We start from the raw sequence: 16,083 nt of genomic DNA, 5'->3' as shown, positions 1-16,083 counted from the left end.
CTTTTGGGTAGTCTGCCGTTTCGCGAGCCTGAGTTATTGAAATCAAACAATGAATTACCCGAATAGATTTGGGAAACCTTTTCTCTATTCCTCCCCCCTATTCACTCTCTCTCTATCTGTCTCTCTCTCTCTATCTCTCTATCGATCCCCCGCTCTTTTAATATACAATATATTTCTTTTTATCTTTCTCACGTTCACCCCCTCCCCCTTTTCTCCTCTCCCATTTCCTCTTTCCTTGCTCATCTCCCAATATGTCACTTTTGATATTTTTTATATATATCTTTATAATTCTATTCTATTTCGATAGTTATTTCGGTAAAAATTAGTGAATTTAGCAATTATTTATTTATATTTCTTTTTATTTCGTTTACTGAAATATTTTACACTACTTACCCATCTTTATTTTTGTGTGCACAGCTCTGGGCCTTCTACATTTCATTTCCAATCTTTGCAGTTCTCTTCTTCTGTCAATCAATGCCTTTCAATATTTTATTTTCAATGTCTTAATGAACCTCTCCATTGTTTACTTACCATTAAGATGATAACTGTGCGCGGAATGAAGAAAGGGGGAGAAGGAAAAAAAACAAGGGCAATTTTCTGACCTGAAAATGGATATATCAGCCTGAAGGGGTATGGTTACGGTACATCTCCGCTATAGCCGGCGCACTTGGGAATTACCCAAGCAAAAGTACAGCCGAATTGGGTGGTTTTGGGTATCAAAGCGATAATTTGAGCAAATTTGGCAGGAAAAAGGGTAAAAAATGAAATCTTTGAGACGGTTGTCATCATCAAGAGTCCGTCGGAGTTTGGTCTCGGGGACCCTGGCTTTGTTCCCTCGTATCCGAATTCCTCCCGAAATCCGACCCGATCAATACCGTTTCAGTTGAGAGATAAACAAAGTTTTTGGAAGTCGGGGAGACAAGGAGAATAAAAAGATGAGAAAAATAAACAAGCAATGTAGCAAAAGATAGTATTTTAACGGAAAATACATCGAAGATTTACGAGGGAGTATTCTCTTTTCTCAAATAGTAATGTTGCCGTATTTAACCTATTTTGGGATTGTAAGCAGGGACTCTGAAGAAAAATATCGATTCATAATTTCTGTCATCAAAACAAAGAAAATGAGTTTTCCCTGAGAAGTTCAGATTCAATATTTTCCAATCCACGACGATAAAAAAACTATTCTTCAATTCGTTACCCTTTTCACAAAATATCTCATTCAAATAGCTATAACTTTTGTCACTTTTTGCATTTATTTCAATAAAGTAATGCCTTTCACATCAATACATCTAGAAAAACACAAATATAATATACAGAAGAAATATGGAAAAAAATACAATGGGCAAATTATGTAATAACATTCGCATTCAAATTCACATGTCAATATAGACAATGAAAGGATGGAAAAAACCAGAGTTGGTGGAAATTAACATATTAATTTCATCATGATTTATTTATTTATTTATTAAAATATCTTTATACAGGATAACAGGCTCAGATTGACTGTTTTTCAGCCTGGTCCTGTTAACATAAAATAACAATATATACATAATAGATAAAAGAGTAACTTGGGTTCTGTACAGTAATGAGTGAATTCAATAACATTTAAAATCAGAATTATCACTAATACAAATATAAAATACACTACCAGTCACAATTCCCAGACTCACCACTACCTGCCTCAGCCAGAGAACAATAGAATCAGTGGACCAAATCCATTGCTCTCCGGCCGAAACAGGCAATAGTGATTCAAAGAAAGGTGACTGGTACTGTATTCATTTTTTTTTTATTGATGAAATGGGAAAAATATCCTGTAGACAATACAATAACTGTGAAATATAAATTAAGATGTATGATATCATTGACATAGTAAATACAAAATTTAACAAAATTTATGAAGGAAATTAAGAATATAATTATCATTATAACATGATACATAAGATTCGAGAGAACAGAATAGAGGTTAAAAATACAAAGCGCAATTCATATCAAAAAGTAAATTTAGATTGTAATTCATAGTGAATTTGATTGAAATTATAATCAGATTAAACTGATTTTAGCTGAAATCTAAGATTGATTATTCACAATTCATATCAAATTTAGTTGACAATTCTTCTTTCGTGTGTATGTGTAATTGAGTTGTTGTTTTAGACGAGTATATCAATCAGATATGAATATTTAAGTCTGAGACCAACCTTTAACGTCACCATCTGAAATACTATTTTTCATCTGTTTCGATTGGATTAAATTATTAAAAACAATCGTTAAGAATATTGATATCGATGCTTCATTTGGGGAAATATAATTTCTCTTTTTTATGGCCATGAAGATTTCTGTAGTTTCATGGGAAGTAAACACGGTAAACTAATGACTATAGGAACAAAATAATTCCCGCGACAAAAACAATATTGTATATCGCAATGCCAATCTGTTATAGCTATCGTATATATTCAATCAATAATGATCTGCCATTTAAAAGATTAACTTCTCTTGTTATACTCCCCTCCCCAGCTGTATCCAAATCTTTATCTTTCTATTCTGTTTTATGTAGAAACCTCTCTCCCTCTCTCTTTCTCAGTCTCCTTTTCTGGCTCTTTCTACCAATGAATACTATCTATCTATTTATTTCTCTCTCTCTCTCTCTCTCATACCTTCGCGAACAACAATAATCTCTCAAGGACACGCATCATCATCCATTCTCCTCCTCCGTGTCTTTCCGATCAATACTATCATCCTGTTTGGTCATCGAATCCCCACAAATCCGTCTCATCCCCGCATCTCTCATCTCTCTTTGTTTTTCGATTCGATTCCTCGATCCGGAGATCGATACCGTGACGGTAACGGTAGATGACATCAGACGACCCCGACACGGAAATATCGTCTCCGATGTCACAACAACTCGGGATGACTCGGGACATCTCGGGAGACCTCGGGATGGACGCATCTATCTAAACGATTCGACAGAGAACCACTGCCGAGTTTCGGTGGAGGTGCATAAGGGGAATACTTTCCCCGCTTTTTTTTCTTGAATCTTCTTTGTGTGAAGGTATCACTAGACTCAATAATTTATTGTCAACTATTAGTCAATCAAACTGATTTAGTCATAAAGTTAAGGGAAGAAAATGAGCTATTAAAGGGTTCGAATCCGACACTATCGTCATTGAACAAGCCTTTGTCTCCCTAACTATTTTGAGGTATACCAAAATACTGTAAAAAGGGGGATTGCAATATTAATTGTATTGTAAGTGTGATAAAGTGTACTTATTCTTATCACTACCTTACAGTCATTTTATCCATGCCATTTGAAATTTGAAACAATATTTGAACGGAATGAGATTGACCCAACTTTGCCTTTTCTATAGTATTGGACCACTATAAAACCAGGGAACTTAATTGTGGGTCCGTGATTTTTCTAAATGTCTTCTTTATTCCATTCTTTTTTAAATAACATTTACTGACTCGGAAATGAAGAATCTTCCAACTATTGGCAAATTTTCAAGGACGTGTCCATTTAATTCAAATTCTTGTTAATTTTCCTCAAGATAATTATTTTGTAACCCCCTTATACTATTATGCTTCATTTTATATAACGATAATGATATGTGATAACTGTGACGAGAGGAGATGAGACGCTTCCTCTTTGCTAAAATATTCAGATATTATTTTGTGGATGCCTCTCCCCTTTGAATAAACTGGTTCTAGACTCTGAAATGTCTCACATTGTTTCGAGTCACAACTAAACAAAGAGCGGAAATCCCAAAGAAGACAGTTTTGCCTGAGTGAAACCTGTTGGAATCATCCAGTATATCTTCTTATTTCCCGGTGTTGCCTTTTCCTCCTCCTCCTCCTCCTCCTCATCCTCTTCCTTCTCCTCATCCTCTCTCTCTTTTCCTTCTTTTTCTTCTTCGTTTTCGTCGTCTTCTTCTCCTTCTTCTTCTTCTTCTCCTCCTCCTCCTCTTCCTTCTTCTTCTTCTTCTTCTTCTTCTCCTTCTTCTTCTTCTTTTTCTCCTTCTTCTTCTCCTTTCCTTGACTTATATTTTTGCTATTTTACTTTTCCTTTGTAGCTATCCTTACCAAGCTTTCTTCTTTTCATGTATTCAGTACAAATTATCGGGCCCTTTTAATCGTATTTTCATTAAATTACCCCAAAACAATTCAATTTAAAAAGTAAGAAAGTAACACAATAGTTTAATGCTTCAACCCTCTACTCGATTTCCTTCTTAACCTTCTGTCTGTTTCTCTTCTTCTTATTCAAAGCCAATATTTTTATTCTTGTATTTTTCAGAATTGTATCCATGATAAGAATTTAACACTTTCCAAATCACCGCATACTTTACCTGTTTACCTTACTCTCTATTTTCTTATTTTTCCTTTTTCATTCCTCGTTTACTCTCTCTTCATTTTATGTTGCCTTGACCTCTTTTTCATATTCAATGTTGTTCGATTCATTTTGCAAAACATCAAACTTTGCAAACTTAAGTATATTTTAGGCTCAACGGAAAACAAGAATGAATGGGGAAATATGGTGGAACATGCCGCCTTTTGTGTAAAGGGGTTTATTTTCATAAATCTAGAAGGTGGACCGTGTAGAATTCTCTATTTTTACTTGTTTTAAACTAATTTAAGCGGCGTCTACAGTCTCTGCTTAAATAGACACGATGGCTCCCGCGCTTTTTTATTTCCCTTCTTATCCCCCCTCTCTCTCTTTCTCCTTCTCTTTCTCTCTCTATCTTTCTCCCTTTTTCTCACTTTCAGGACATTCGATATGGACCTTTATTAAATCCTAGAAGGGGGGCAATGCCTGTTATGTCTTTCACTCCTAAAATCTGTTTCAATACTCGTGATTAGAACCGCTGTCCCACCGGGGCCAAGCTCAACAATACGCGAAATAGATTGAAAACATCGAAAAATAGGTGGTTATTGAACGTAGGGACCAAACATACACGGATATAAGCACTGGGGGATCAGCGAGCACCCCAACATGCTACCAGATCATGCAGATTGTTGTGTGTAAATTATCGACTATGAACACCGCCCTTTATTGAAGAGAGCTTTAATTTCAAAAGGAAATTACTACCATTTCGATGTACTTAATTTTTGATATAAAAAAACAAAAACAAACGAAAACATAAGTTTTATCAGGCGCATAGGCTTAATGTATCAATAATTGCGACGTCCGATACTTGGTATGCCATAGACTTAGTTTTGGGCTTTAAACAGGACAGTTTACCGTATCTAAAGTACGATTGATTATTTTTTCTAAATTATTACAGTGTCCTGTGTTGGGAGAGGCAATGTCACATTATGCCTTGCAAGAGAGCCCCGCCCTTGGCTAAGATTTTATCGAATCATGTGACCAAGGAGATATCACCTCTGATATCTCCTTGATGTGATTCACGTCTGTGTGCAACACATTCAAAATATATTTCTCTTAATTTGAAAATGGATATATTACCTCCTGGCATTAAACTGGCCGTCGGTCACCTCCTTTCGGTTGCTGAGATGGCGGGTGTTCTTGATGCAGCCAGCAAGCGAAAGTGAGCATGGCGATGGGGTGGGTCAGGGGGCAGAAGAGGGACAGTGACTCGAACAACAAACGATAGATGAGTGGGGCTTTCGGTTGCCGACACCCACAAACAATGAAACGGGGGAACGCAAACAGACTAGTGGTGAAAGATGGCCAGGGGTGGAAGGGGAGGCTGGGATGGCGGGGTTGCGGGGGCCTGGGGTTTCGCGATATATATGAACTAAGTGCCCAAACGGCAACAATAAGTATCAGAGGTAGTTAGGTATACATCCATTAAATGTTTTTTTATTAATTGATTATCTGTTTATTTGTTTATTAATTCATTTATTTATTCATTTATCAATATAATTATTCATTTATTGTTCATTAATATGTTACTAATAATTATTTATTTATCTTTTTATTCGTACATCCTTTGTTTAGTCATCCTCTTGTCAACCTATTTGGTGACACGACATATGCTCCTGCGATATTTGCTCCGGTCTTAATATCTCAGAAGACAATAGGGTTAGAGTTGGCATTGTAATAGGGTTTTTGGCTCAGAATGATATAAAGATTAGGATTATGGTTTATTTAGTTTTCGAGGTTACGTTTTATGTTTGGCTAAACGTGCAGATTTTCCATCGGAGCAAATTTCATGGAACTCTCTATTTATTGATTTATCTTCTATTCATTTATCCATTCATTTTCTATTTTTAATTTGAAATTTAGTTATGTGTTTGTCTATCTATCAATCTGTTCAAGAATAATTCGTCATTCAATTCTCATTTTTACAATCATCATCATCATCACCATCATCATCGCCATCACTATTTACTACTACCACCATCATCATCATCACCACCACCATCATCACCACCACCATCAGCAGCGTTATCTTCGTCAGCATCCTCGTCATAATCATTAGATTCTATTGCCGGATAGCTTATTATTGGAAACGACGGCATCCCGGGACGACACTAGATTTTTTTTTCTTTTTCATATTAATGAAATTGTTTTTGGATAGAGATAGCCAAGGGCATGCCAAACCGGGTGTATCGAAGAACTGTATAGGCACGAACCATGAAGACTAGACTCTATGGGGTATCATGGAATGGCGCAGCAGGGGATGGGGGCGTCAGGGTCACTTTCACTCTAAAAATACCCCCAAAATTGCGAAAATGATAGAAAAGGGCCTTTGAGTGACGGAGTTTTCCACCCTTATTGAAAACGCTGTCAATCCTTTGCCCATCTTAAAGGGTGATTTACCACTATCCACCCTGTCATTCTAGACTGCTAGTATGAATCCCCCTTATAATGAAACAAAATAAAATCATTTAATATTGGTTACAGTTAGACTATAAAACCATTGAAAATTGTAAATGGGCAAGGGGTGGGGTCTAAACTTGGTATAGAATTGACTACAAAATATTTGAAAATTAGCCATGAACGGTTTTTAAAGTAGTACGATTAAATGTATCGCTAATATTCATCATGGAAGGGGCAATCGAATACGCCATATTTTAAAATTATATTATGTAATGTTCAAGATACCTTGGGTCCCAGAAAAATAGAATGGTGGATTTTAATCAATTTACTTTCGGAACGTCTAATTTTTATTAGCTTTTTTATCTAATTTTATGGCTATTCAACTTCTGATGCAAACAATGGCACCAAGATTAATGTATTTGGTGACGTCTTAATTTCGATTGACAATGTCCGTTTCTTTAGAAATAATTCATTTTCACATTTTGCCAGTTTCCATGAAATGTGAGAACATTTTGTATCCGAGATGACCATTATTGTAGATGCTCGTTGTTCAGGGAAGTATTTTTGTGTGTCATCGTGAAAGGGTATAAACCACATGTATTATAGTTTACTCTCATGCACATCTTATAAACGTGAAAAGGGTGAGATGTCGCCGCAGCTCGATGGCAGTGTGTCTTTTCAGTCGTGGCAAAGGCTCTGAAACGTACAGATGGGGAAGGGGGTTGGGACCATGACTCCCCCCAAAAAAAACGTCTAAGGTAAAAACGAGGCAAAGAGATAAAAGGATAGAGAAAAGGGTCAAATAAATTTGTAACTCTCTAAATAGTAGGTCAAAAATTATCACACAATGATATTTTTTTATTTATTCAAAATGTTAATTTTTCGCTCGCTCGCAGCTTTATAGTAATATTATTTCAGACGGTATGTCTGGCCCCCTCGAAAATTTGGTTGATTACGCCACTGGATAGTGATGACCGTGAAGACGATGATGACGATTGCGTTTAAACATGGTATACTACACATGTGTAGTAGGTCCATGGTTTAAACATGCCACAGATCCTGAGAAGAATGTATTACATATTTAAAGAATATCCTTGATGTTTCAAAACTTCAAACACCTAGCATTTTATTTCGAACAATAACATGTGATATCATAACTCTGTTTTCGACATTGTCCATTTACATCCCGATTCGCCATTGAGTAGTAAATGCAAAGTTTGTAACTCCACACGGCTTTTTTATTACAATAGCTTGTTTGCATATCGGTCCAATCGTAGCCAATTGGTTATTTGGCACCTAATAGCGAACCAGACAGAGTAAACCAATCTGTTTTGAGTAGATTATCAACGGCATTTAGTTAGTAAATCTTTGTTAAAGGAATATCTTCTTTTTATCTTGTCTTAATTTTGTTTTGAATTTATTTTTTTATTTTATTTCCTCTCATTTTACCTTTTTTTTCCAAAATTAAGAGATGTAATTTATAGGACAAACATTCATCAGTATGCTTTTCTGTGATGCAAACTTTCAAAACATTATACGTCCACATCTACCGATATGTTTTTAACTAATCAGATTGGGAGATGATAGGTTTTATAGGAAGATATCACATCATAAATATCAACAAACCATTCGGCTTAATCATGAACGCAAAAGGAAATGGCCCAATATCATTTTAAGGTTATATCAATGGCGTTGGAAACTTCTCAAAAAATAAATAAATCACAAAACCCTAATCTTAAAACGATTCGTAGAGAAAAAAAAGGAGAAAAAAACATAGATAATACAAGAGGTGATCAGGGGTCAGTTGCGCAAAGACTTGTAATTGATCCATCGCCAGCCACGAATACGTGCATTAGATCTGTTGAAATGCAAGTTGAGATTGATTTTTGTTTAGTTGTGTTTGATTGCAAGCCTTCCTGGAATGGGCCCCAGGTCAGAGACAATAACGCGGACAAAGGAAATACCAGTAATCTATAATATGATGAGCATTTGGAAGCTATATGTTTACTCGAGGAGACAGAAGATTTAGGACAGTGAATCTATCTCTACAAGGTCAGAAGGCAGAACTGATGACGATACTGGCACGCGACAGAGTCGTTAACTTCCCCCACATGTTTACCATAACAGACCCCCCTCAATCTCCGGTATATACGATCTTTTGTCTTGCCTGGCAACGCGAGAGATTCTGGCCATGTTGGTAGTATGGAGAGAAGGAGAGAGACGGAGAGAGGGAAGAGAGAAAGAATGTAGGTAAGTGAGAAAGAAATAAGAAAGAAAGAGAAACACGAAGACACACAGAGAGAAAGAGACGACAAAGGGAGGGGAGAGAGAAAGGAAGAAAAGTAAGGATTTTTTACAAAAAAGAGCACGACCGTTTGACATTATGTAAGCCTGATTGATTTTTCGGGATCTAAGTTTTGGTGTAATTAGATAAAGGCGTGTATGGGGTAAGAAAACACATATGGTGGCTCGCATATTTTGTCCATAACGCACAGATCAACCGAAAATTATATACTTCTTTTCACAATGTTCTGACGCTATTACCATGCCTTAAAATATATATGAAAAGCTCAACTTTAGCATGGTTTATGTTCACCTGGTTGCATCATACTTGTACTTTTACCAGAGTTTGTTTCTGTGTTGAACTCATTGGCAGAATTGCGCTTTAACCTGAGATTGTATATTTCACCAGAGTTTTTTTTTATGATGAAACGTCTTTTTGCAAACCCCCACCCCTCCCCCGAACGGCCCCCCTTGTTGAATCGCCTGGAGCTGTATTTTCATAATTTTGTATAATAGGCCTAATGATTTACAAACAGCCAGCTCGTTTCTTCGATCTCGTTTCCTTATTCCTATTATCGTTTGAAAAAGAAAGAAAATCTCAACGAGGTTCGAATTGGCACCTTTCGAGAAAAAGGGGTTTCCAAGAAGGTTCTTTACGTGTCACAAGAACCTTAAAATATTTCCTAAGGAACCTAAAAAGGTTCCAAAGTGGCTGTTTAAGGTAATTTAGAACCTTTTATGGACCATTTAAAGGTTCCAAATACGGGACAATTCCTTTTTTCGTAGCTACACAGCAATAAAGACCTAGAAATGTGGTATCAATACATTTATTGCAAACAATTATATTTGTTTGATTTGACCCCTTGCACTTCTTCTTCTCCCAAAAATGCTGCACTTCCGTTTAACATCGAGGAATCTCCCATTTTATCTGGCCGCAATCTGATTTCCGCATCGATTTTGAATGCGTCGTTGAGCACGTTGTTGTACTAGGGGAGGGTCGATGACAGGTACTCCGTTCATGCGTGATCGTCGAAACCGTTGAGGTATTCATTAACCGTGTCGATGTCGTTATCGTATCCAGATGAGGTGAGGTGCTAGTGAAGGACCACGGTGGTGGTGGTTTTGATGTCTCTACCCAACAACTATGCAAATTAGGCATTTGTGGATAAAATCTTGTGAAACGCGGGAGAGGGAAGAAAACAAAAGCGATAAAGAGAAAGAGCAAAAAAGTCGAAAGTGGTAGAATATAGTCAAGAATGAGAAAGAAGCTGACATGCTCACTTTCAAGTGAAATCCTTAGTTTACAATTATTACACAGAAAGTTAGAATTGATTTCATTACAATGATTAGTAGTTGATCGTATTCCTGATTTCGTCGTTTCCTCTTAATATTCGCATAAAAAATATTTGTTTTATGATATGAAGAAAGCATTGCATCATAGACGCAGATTATCCATGGTAAAGGACCAAAAAAAAAGATTTTGATAGAAATAGTATAGATATGAGAAGGGCCATAACGCTTTAATTTGCTTTCCTCAATCGCCCCCTCCGCGCAAAAATGATTCCTCACCCCCCCCCCCCCCCCCCCCATCATCCACCTGTAGACAAGACCCAGACTAATGCCATTTCCTCTGGTAGAAACACTTCTTGCCCCCGCGTAGTAGTAGCAACTAACAACCCGATATCCCCGAATCTGGGTTCGATTATTAATGCATGGTTTCGATGCAGCAGTCGGATGTGTGTTTGTGAATGACTTTAATATACCGTTTCAGCAGGGTATGTCTTCCCCCGTGGAAAAAGAAAATCATGCCACTGTATAAGAATATTAAAGATATTGTCAAGTTCATAAATATGCGTTGGAATGAAGTAACTTGAACGTTAAAGATGGTGACAAAAATGTTAAGCCATTTCTTTCACTCGTAATTATTATGCCTAGCTGCTATAAAAAAAATCTTCAAATTGACTGGCAGGATATTCCGTTGAGAATCGTCGGTCATTTTTCGAGACAATAATTGTATTAAAAATTCCAAGGGGCACGTGACTCCCTCCCCAGAATGTTCGCAAGTCAATGGTATTTTGGGTGATATTGTGCCTCTTTATATATGTTATCAATTTTTAATGGAATGTTTTTTCATACAATTTTTTTTATTTCAATGAACTACGATTAACGTATTGCGAAAAAGAACCCGTCATAATTATGAGCGGATCACGGGTTGATGTCTCGTATATGAATGTCTGACAACATGAAACAATTATATCGGTTTCATGACAATTTTACTCTTGCCATTACCAATATTCGATATCTTTGAGGGTACACCTTTAAAAAGGAAATGTTAACCAAAGTCAAAGAGTCCAAGTTCAAAAGAGACACATCCTATTGTGCAGTACCTGAAGGATTCGGAGCGATTATCGGCGGGGTCTCGCGTTACATCATTGGTGGCCCGCGGGAGATCTAGGGGGAGAAATATGGAACAGGGGTGCTGGGGTGTTGATTGACCCGCTCACTCCCGATCGTATCGGGGGTGGGGTTGGGTATTATCGGGTATATTCTGTCTGCTTCGTGGTAACGTTGGGGCATATAATATTTTAATGAGAGCGCGGTCAAAAACCAAACAAGAACTTTACTATTTATAACTATGTACCCACTAGGTCCATGCGTCATAACTAACTAGTAATCAAAGTACCAATACCAATATATCTTTTTTTCTCAAATCGCTTATCATTTTAATTAGCTGCTTCAGGGAGTCCATTCTATTTAAAATACATGCATGTTTTCAATCTGGTCAAGAAACGAAAAAATAAACGACGAGGATGGGATTCGAACCCACGCGTGCAGAGCACAATGGATTAGCAGTCCATCGCCTTAACCACTCGGCCACCTCGTCACACTTACTTATCATATCACAAATTTAAAATCTGATCAAATTTTATTGACTGTAATCATCTTTGTAAGGATTTACAAAAATCTTGTCACGCTGGAAAAGAAGGGCATATTCCTGACTGCCCAAGATCACTTTTCGAGGATTCTTACTACGTTATGATTATGAAAAAATTGACTAGAATTCTTGTAGAGACTATCAGCAATATAATCATCAATTAATCTAAATTCGTACCTAGTGTCAGTTTTTACGTAAGCAGTTCATAGAATTGTAACATGAAGATGAATAATCGGTTTGTCCCTCACATCAAGAGACATTTTCCATCTGTGTGTTTTTTTTTTATATGATCATTTTTCAGTATAAAATAATGTTCGTTTTCATCAGGTCCAATGATGACCCCAACATTTACGAGAAGGAGGATGGTCAACCTAATTCCCAAATTTTTCTTCAAAAAAAAGTTCATGACAAGCAAAAGCAGGGGTCAATGAGTACTCCTTCAACCACCCTCCCCCCCCCCCCCCACACACACAAAAAAAAACACTGATGATAGTTTTATTAGCTCCTATAGTGATAGTTGGTACTGCTCTGTAAAAAAAATATTGGGTAAAATTTTAACCGGCATGAGGGTAATTATGTGTCCAACCAATTTTGGGTAGTATTTTACCCAATGCGGGAAGCATATTGTCCAGTAAGGTTAAAAGATAAGCAACAATTACTTTATGGGCAAAATTTTCATCACACTGGATAAATAAAAATGCCCAAAAGAAATTCCCAATGTTGGGTGGAAAAATAATTACCCTCACGGAGCATTTTAATCTAATATTTTTTAGAGTGTGGTTGTGAAATAGGACAATAAAGTTGCATTCATATTAACATGATTAACGAGCTTTTAATTTCATAACTTAGCTCATCGGCGCGGAATCTTTACTCCCTTCCTCATTCTGTGTCGTGTTTGCTTTGTGACGAACATAATAGAGCAAACTAAAAATGGTGGCACAATAGTACCACAATTTGTCGATATTGGGAGTAATGCAATCGTATTTCGATCGTAAAGAATTGCTTTATTATGGAAATAGTTCTTCCATCTCTTCACACATCGAGTGTGCCACGTCAGAATTTTTGAAGTTCAAACTTGCGCGCCTCGAATTCGGTGAAAACGTTAAATTTCCTGACAATTAACGGATGTGAAAATTTAAGATTTGCGACGAATGCACATAAGGCTGATTTCCACAATTCATAAAATTTCGCGTCATGGATAAGAAATCCAATGTTCCCTTAAAAGTAGTCATGGTAATTTGGTCAGTTTGACCAGGATTCCTGGGCTCCTTGATAAGAACACTGAGCACTGGATATGCATTCTGAATGAATTCGGTTTCAGAACAAAAATAACGACGAGGATGGGATTCGAACCCACGCGTGCAGAGCACAATGGATTAGCAGTCCATCGCCTTAACCACTCGGCCACCTCGTCCCTTATGCTCCACTAATATGAATACAAAATTGCATTAATTCTGATTGTAAATTGCAATTAAAATACAAAATGTGGTTAAAATACAATGAAGGTGGAATGTGGTAGCGCTCCCATATGCGCACAAGGATTTTGTACCTTGTATCACTTATTTTAAGAGCCTTAAAAACATAGCAGAGACACCAAAATAATGGTTCTACATGGGATAATATAAATTATAAAGTATTGCCAATTTCGTATCAATGGTGGCCAATCTGAATGCAATCATGCGAGCCTTCTTCAATTTTTGGACAACAGCGTATCCCTGCAATACATGTACGTCTTAACCCATATTATTTGACCCTTGAAATCATGGGAAAGATACAAAAATGTCTTTAGGTAGACAGCATATGCACTTTGCATCCATTTTTTTAAGAAACAGCAACCATTTTTGAAGTCATCATGCATTTTTGACAATCTGCACCACTGACAAATCTTGAAACTTTTCCAATGTATATAATATTTCCCTTGGAACATTTTTTTTTCTTTTTTTTGGGGGTAGAGTCTCCAAATTGTTTACCAGGTGGATATTATATCAATTTGGACTTTCTTAAAGTTACAATGTCCTTTATTGACGCCATTTTGGAAGGTAATCTTGGATTCTCTGACACACTCACTGACTATCTTGTAAACATGTCCTGATACATTTTTGCCTTGAAAGCTTTTTAATATAAACTAATTTGTTGACGCTGCAGCAAGCAATATATTATTTTAATATTTGGAGTTGATAGTACAACGACTGCCGTTTTGGACGCCATCTTGGATTTCCAGGTACCCTGGACGACATTTTTTAAAGCTATAATCTGTCTCAATAGATTTTTTTAACCCTAAGTTTTATGAAATAGATACTTATACCCTAAAAGTTATGACATTTCAAAAACTTTAAATAACCTCTATTAATATTTGATGTTGACTTCGCCGCCGCTAAAGTCATTGCCGCCGTCAGATAGGCGACGTCCATATCTTGCTTCTACTATGTAAGGCAAGGAAAAATCGGCGAACATTGAGTATATGTTATGATGTGATTTTGCCAGCATCTCCCAAAATTTATCAAACATTTGGCCATATATTATTTGTTAATCAGCAGTTGTGATTCACGGCAGCCATCTTGGAATTAAAGATGGCTGACGAATCAATCAATCGGATGCTTTATGTTTGCAACCCTGGGTATAAAAAATATAGCATAGACCCAAATTTCTGAAATATAATCACCTATAGAAATTGTTTAATAGGGGAAACCGCATTCAAAATGCCGCCATTTTGTTTTTTGCCAATTTGACGATGAAAACGTCGGAATCAAGTTTGGCAAACAGCATTTTTGGATTCAGCACCCTTGAATTACCTTAAAACGATTGATAAATCAGCATTAACACAAAATGCCTAAAGAACTTTTTCTGAGCACATTTTTGAAAATCTGGACCTGACTAGAAGTGGATTTTGATAAGCAAGTGGATGTATGCCATGTTGAACGGAAAAAACAAAACAACATCCCTCGCGACGAGGATGGGATTCGAACCCACGCGTGCAGAGCACAATGGATTAGCAGTCCATCGCCTTAACCACTCGGCCACCTCGTCTCACGATCTGTTAACCCTTGGTAAAATCAAGTACAATATAAAATACTGACAGTGACAGTTTGAAAAATGTACACGATTTATTCGCAATAAACAGAGTCCAAAGGTCATAATTTGGCTATCACGTATCAGAAATGAAAAGGGACCATTACATTCGTACATATATTTTGTTTCGTCATATTTACTTTATCTCTTATAAGTGTTACTAAATTCATGATTCTTTTTTACTAGTTCATGACTCATAACGTTTGGCATTATCTATTTATTCAGTTAAAATCATGATGAATATATAATGTAAAATGAAAACAATGAACAGGGGTTGCGGTAAAAACGTCCACATTCGCATAATTCGTTTTGGGGTGATTTATTTCACCATTTCTCCCAAATCCATGTCAGAACGATTCTCACATAAATTCGTATCGCCTTTTCATATAATTACACAACATTATTTTGTTTCGAGTCCGTATAAACCAGGAGCGAATCCAGGATTTTTCGAAAGGGGGGGGTGTTGCACCCACAAATGTAATAACGCCCACAAATGTAATAACGCCCACAAATGTAATAACACTTTACCCACAAATGTAATAACACTTTACCCACAAATGTAATAATTTCACCCACAAATGTAATAATGCACTTTACCCACAAATGTAATAATTTTTGATCGCCCACAAATGTAATAATGACTTTACCCACAAATGTAATAAATTTGAAGGGATTTTTGGCGAATCCGTTCTAAACTAAAATCCTCTAGTAATGCGTTCATATAGCACAAAAGTGCAAAGTCTTTTTCCAGACACAGTTAATTAAACATTATAGTACAAGTCCAAAGTATTTTTCCAGACCCGGTTGTTTCAAACATTATAATTTAAGTCCAAAGTCTTTTTTCCAGACCCGGCTCTTTCAAAAATTATAATATAAGTCCAAAGTCTTTTTTCCAGACCCGGTTGTTTCAAAAATTATAATATAAGTCCAAAGTTTTTTTTTCAGACCCGGTTAATTAAAAAATTATAATGCAAGTCCAAAGTCTTTTTTCCAGACCTGGTTGTTTCAAAAAATTTAATAT

The 16,083-nt window shown here is 36.5% G+C and overlaps 3 non-coding genes across 3 annotated transcripts; all 3 read right to left on the bottom strand.

Annotated features, from left to right (window-relative positions):
• Positions 1-11,860: 11,860 nt before the first annotated feature.
• On the bottom strand, positions 11,861-11,942 carry TRNAS-GCU (transfer RNA serine (anticodon GCU)). Its single transcript has one exon. It is a non-coding gene; the product is annotated as a tRNA-Ser (tRNA).
• Positions 11,943-13,325: 1,383 nt separating this feature from the next.
• Positions 13,326-13,407, bottom strand: TRNAS-GCU (transfer RNA serine (anticodon GCU)). The gene has a single exon. It is a non-coding gene; the product is annotated as a tRNA-Ser (tRNA).
• Positions 13,408-14,938: 1,531 nt separating this feature from the next.
• On the bottom strand, positions 14,939-15,020 carry TRNAS-GCU (transfer RNA serine (anticodon GCU)). Its single transcript has one exon. It is a non-coding gene; the product is annotated as a tRNA-Ser (tRNA).
• Between the last annotated feature and the right edge of the window lie 1,063 nt (positions 15,021-16,083).

This window comes from Lytechinus pictus, chromosome 13 (genome assembly GCF_037042905.1).
Source record: "Lytechinus pictus isolate F3 Inbred chromosome 13, Lp3.0, whole genome shotgun sequence".
Lineage (NCBI taxonomy): Eukaryota > Metazoa > Echinodermata > Echinoidea > Temnopleuroida > Toxopneustidae > Lytechinus > Lytechinus pictus.
The sequence above is the reverse complement of the archived record's forward strand: the minus strand, read 5'-3'. Positions and strand labels throughout refer to the sequence as shown.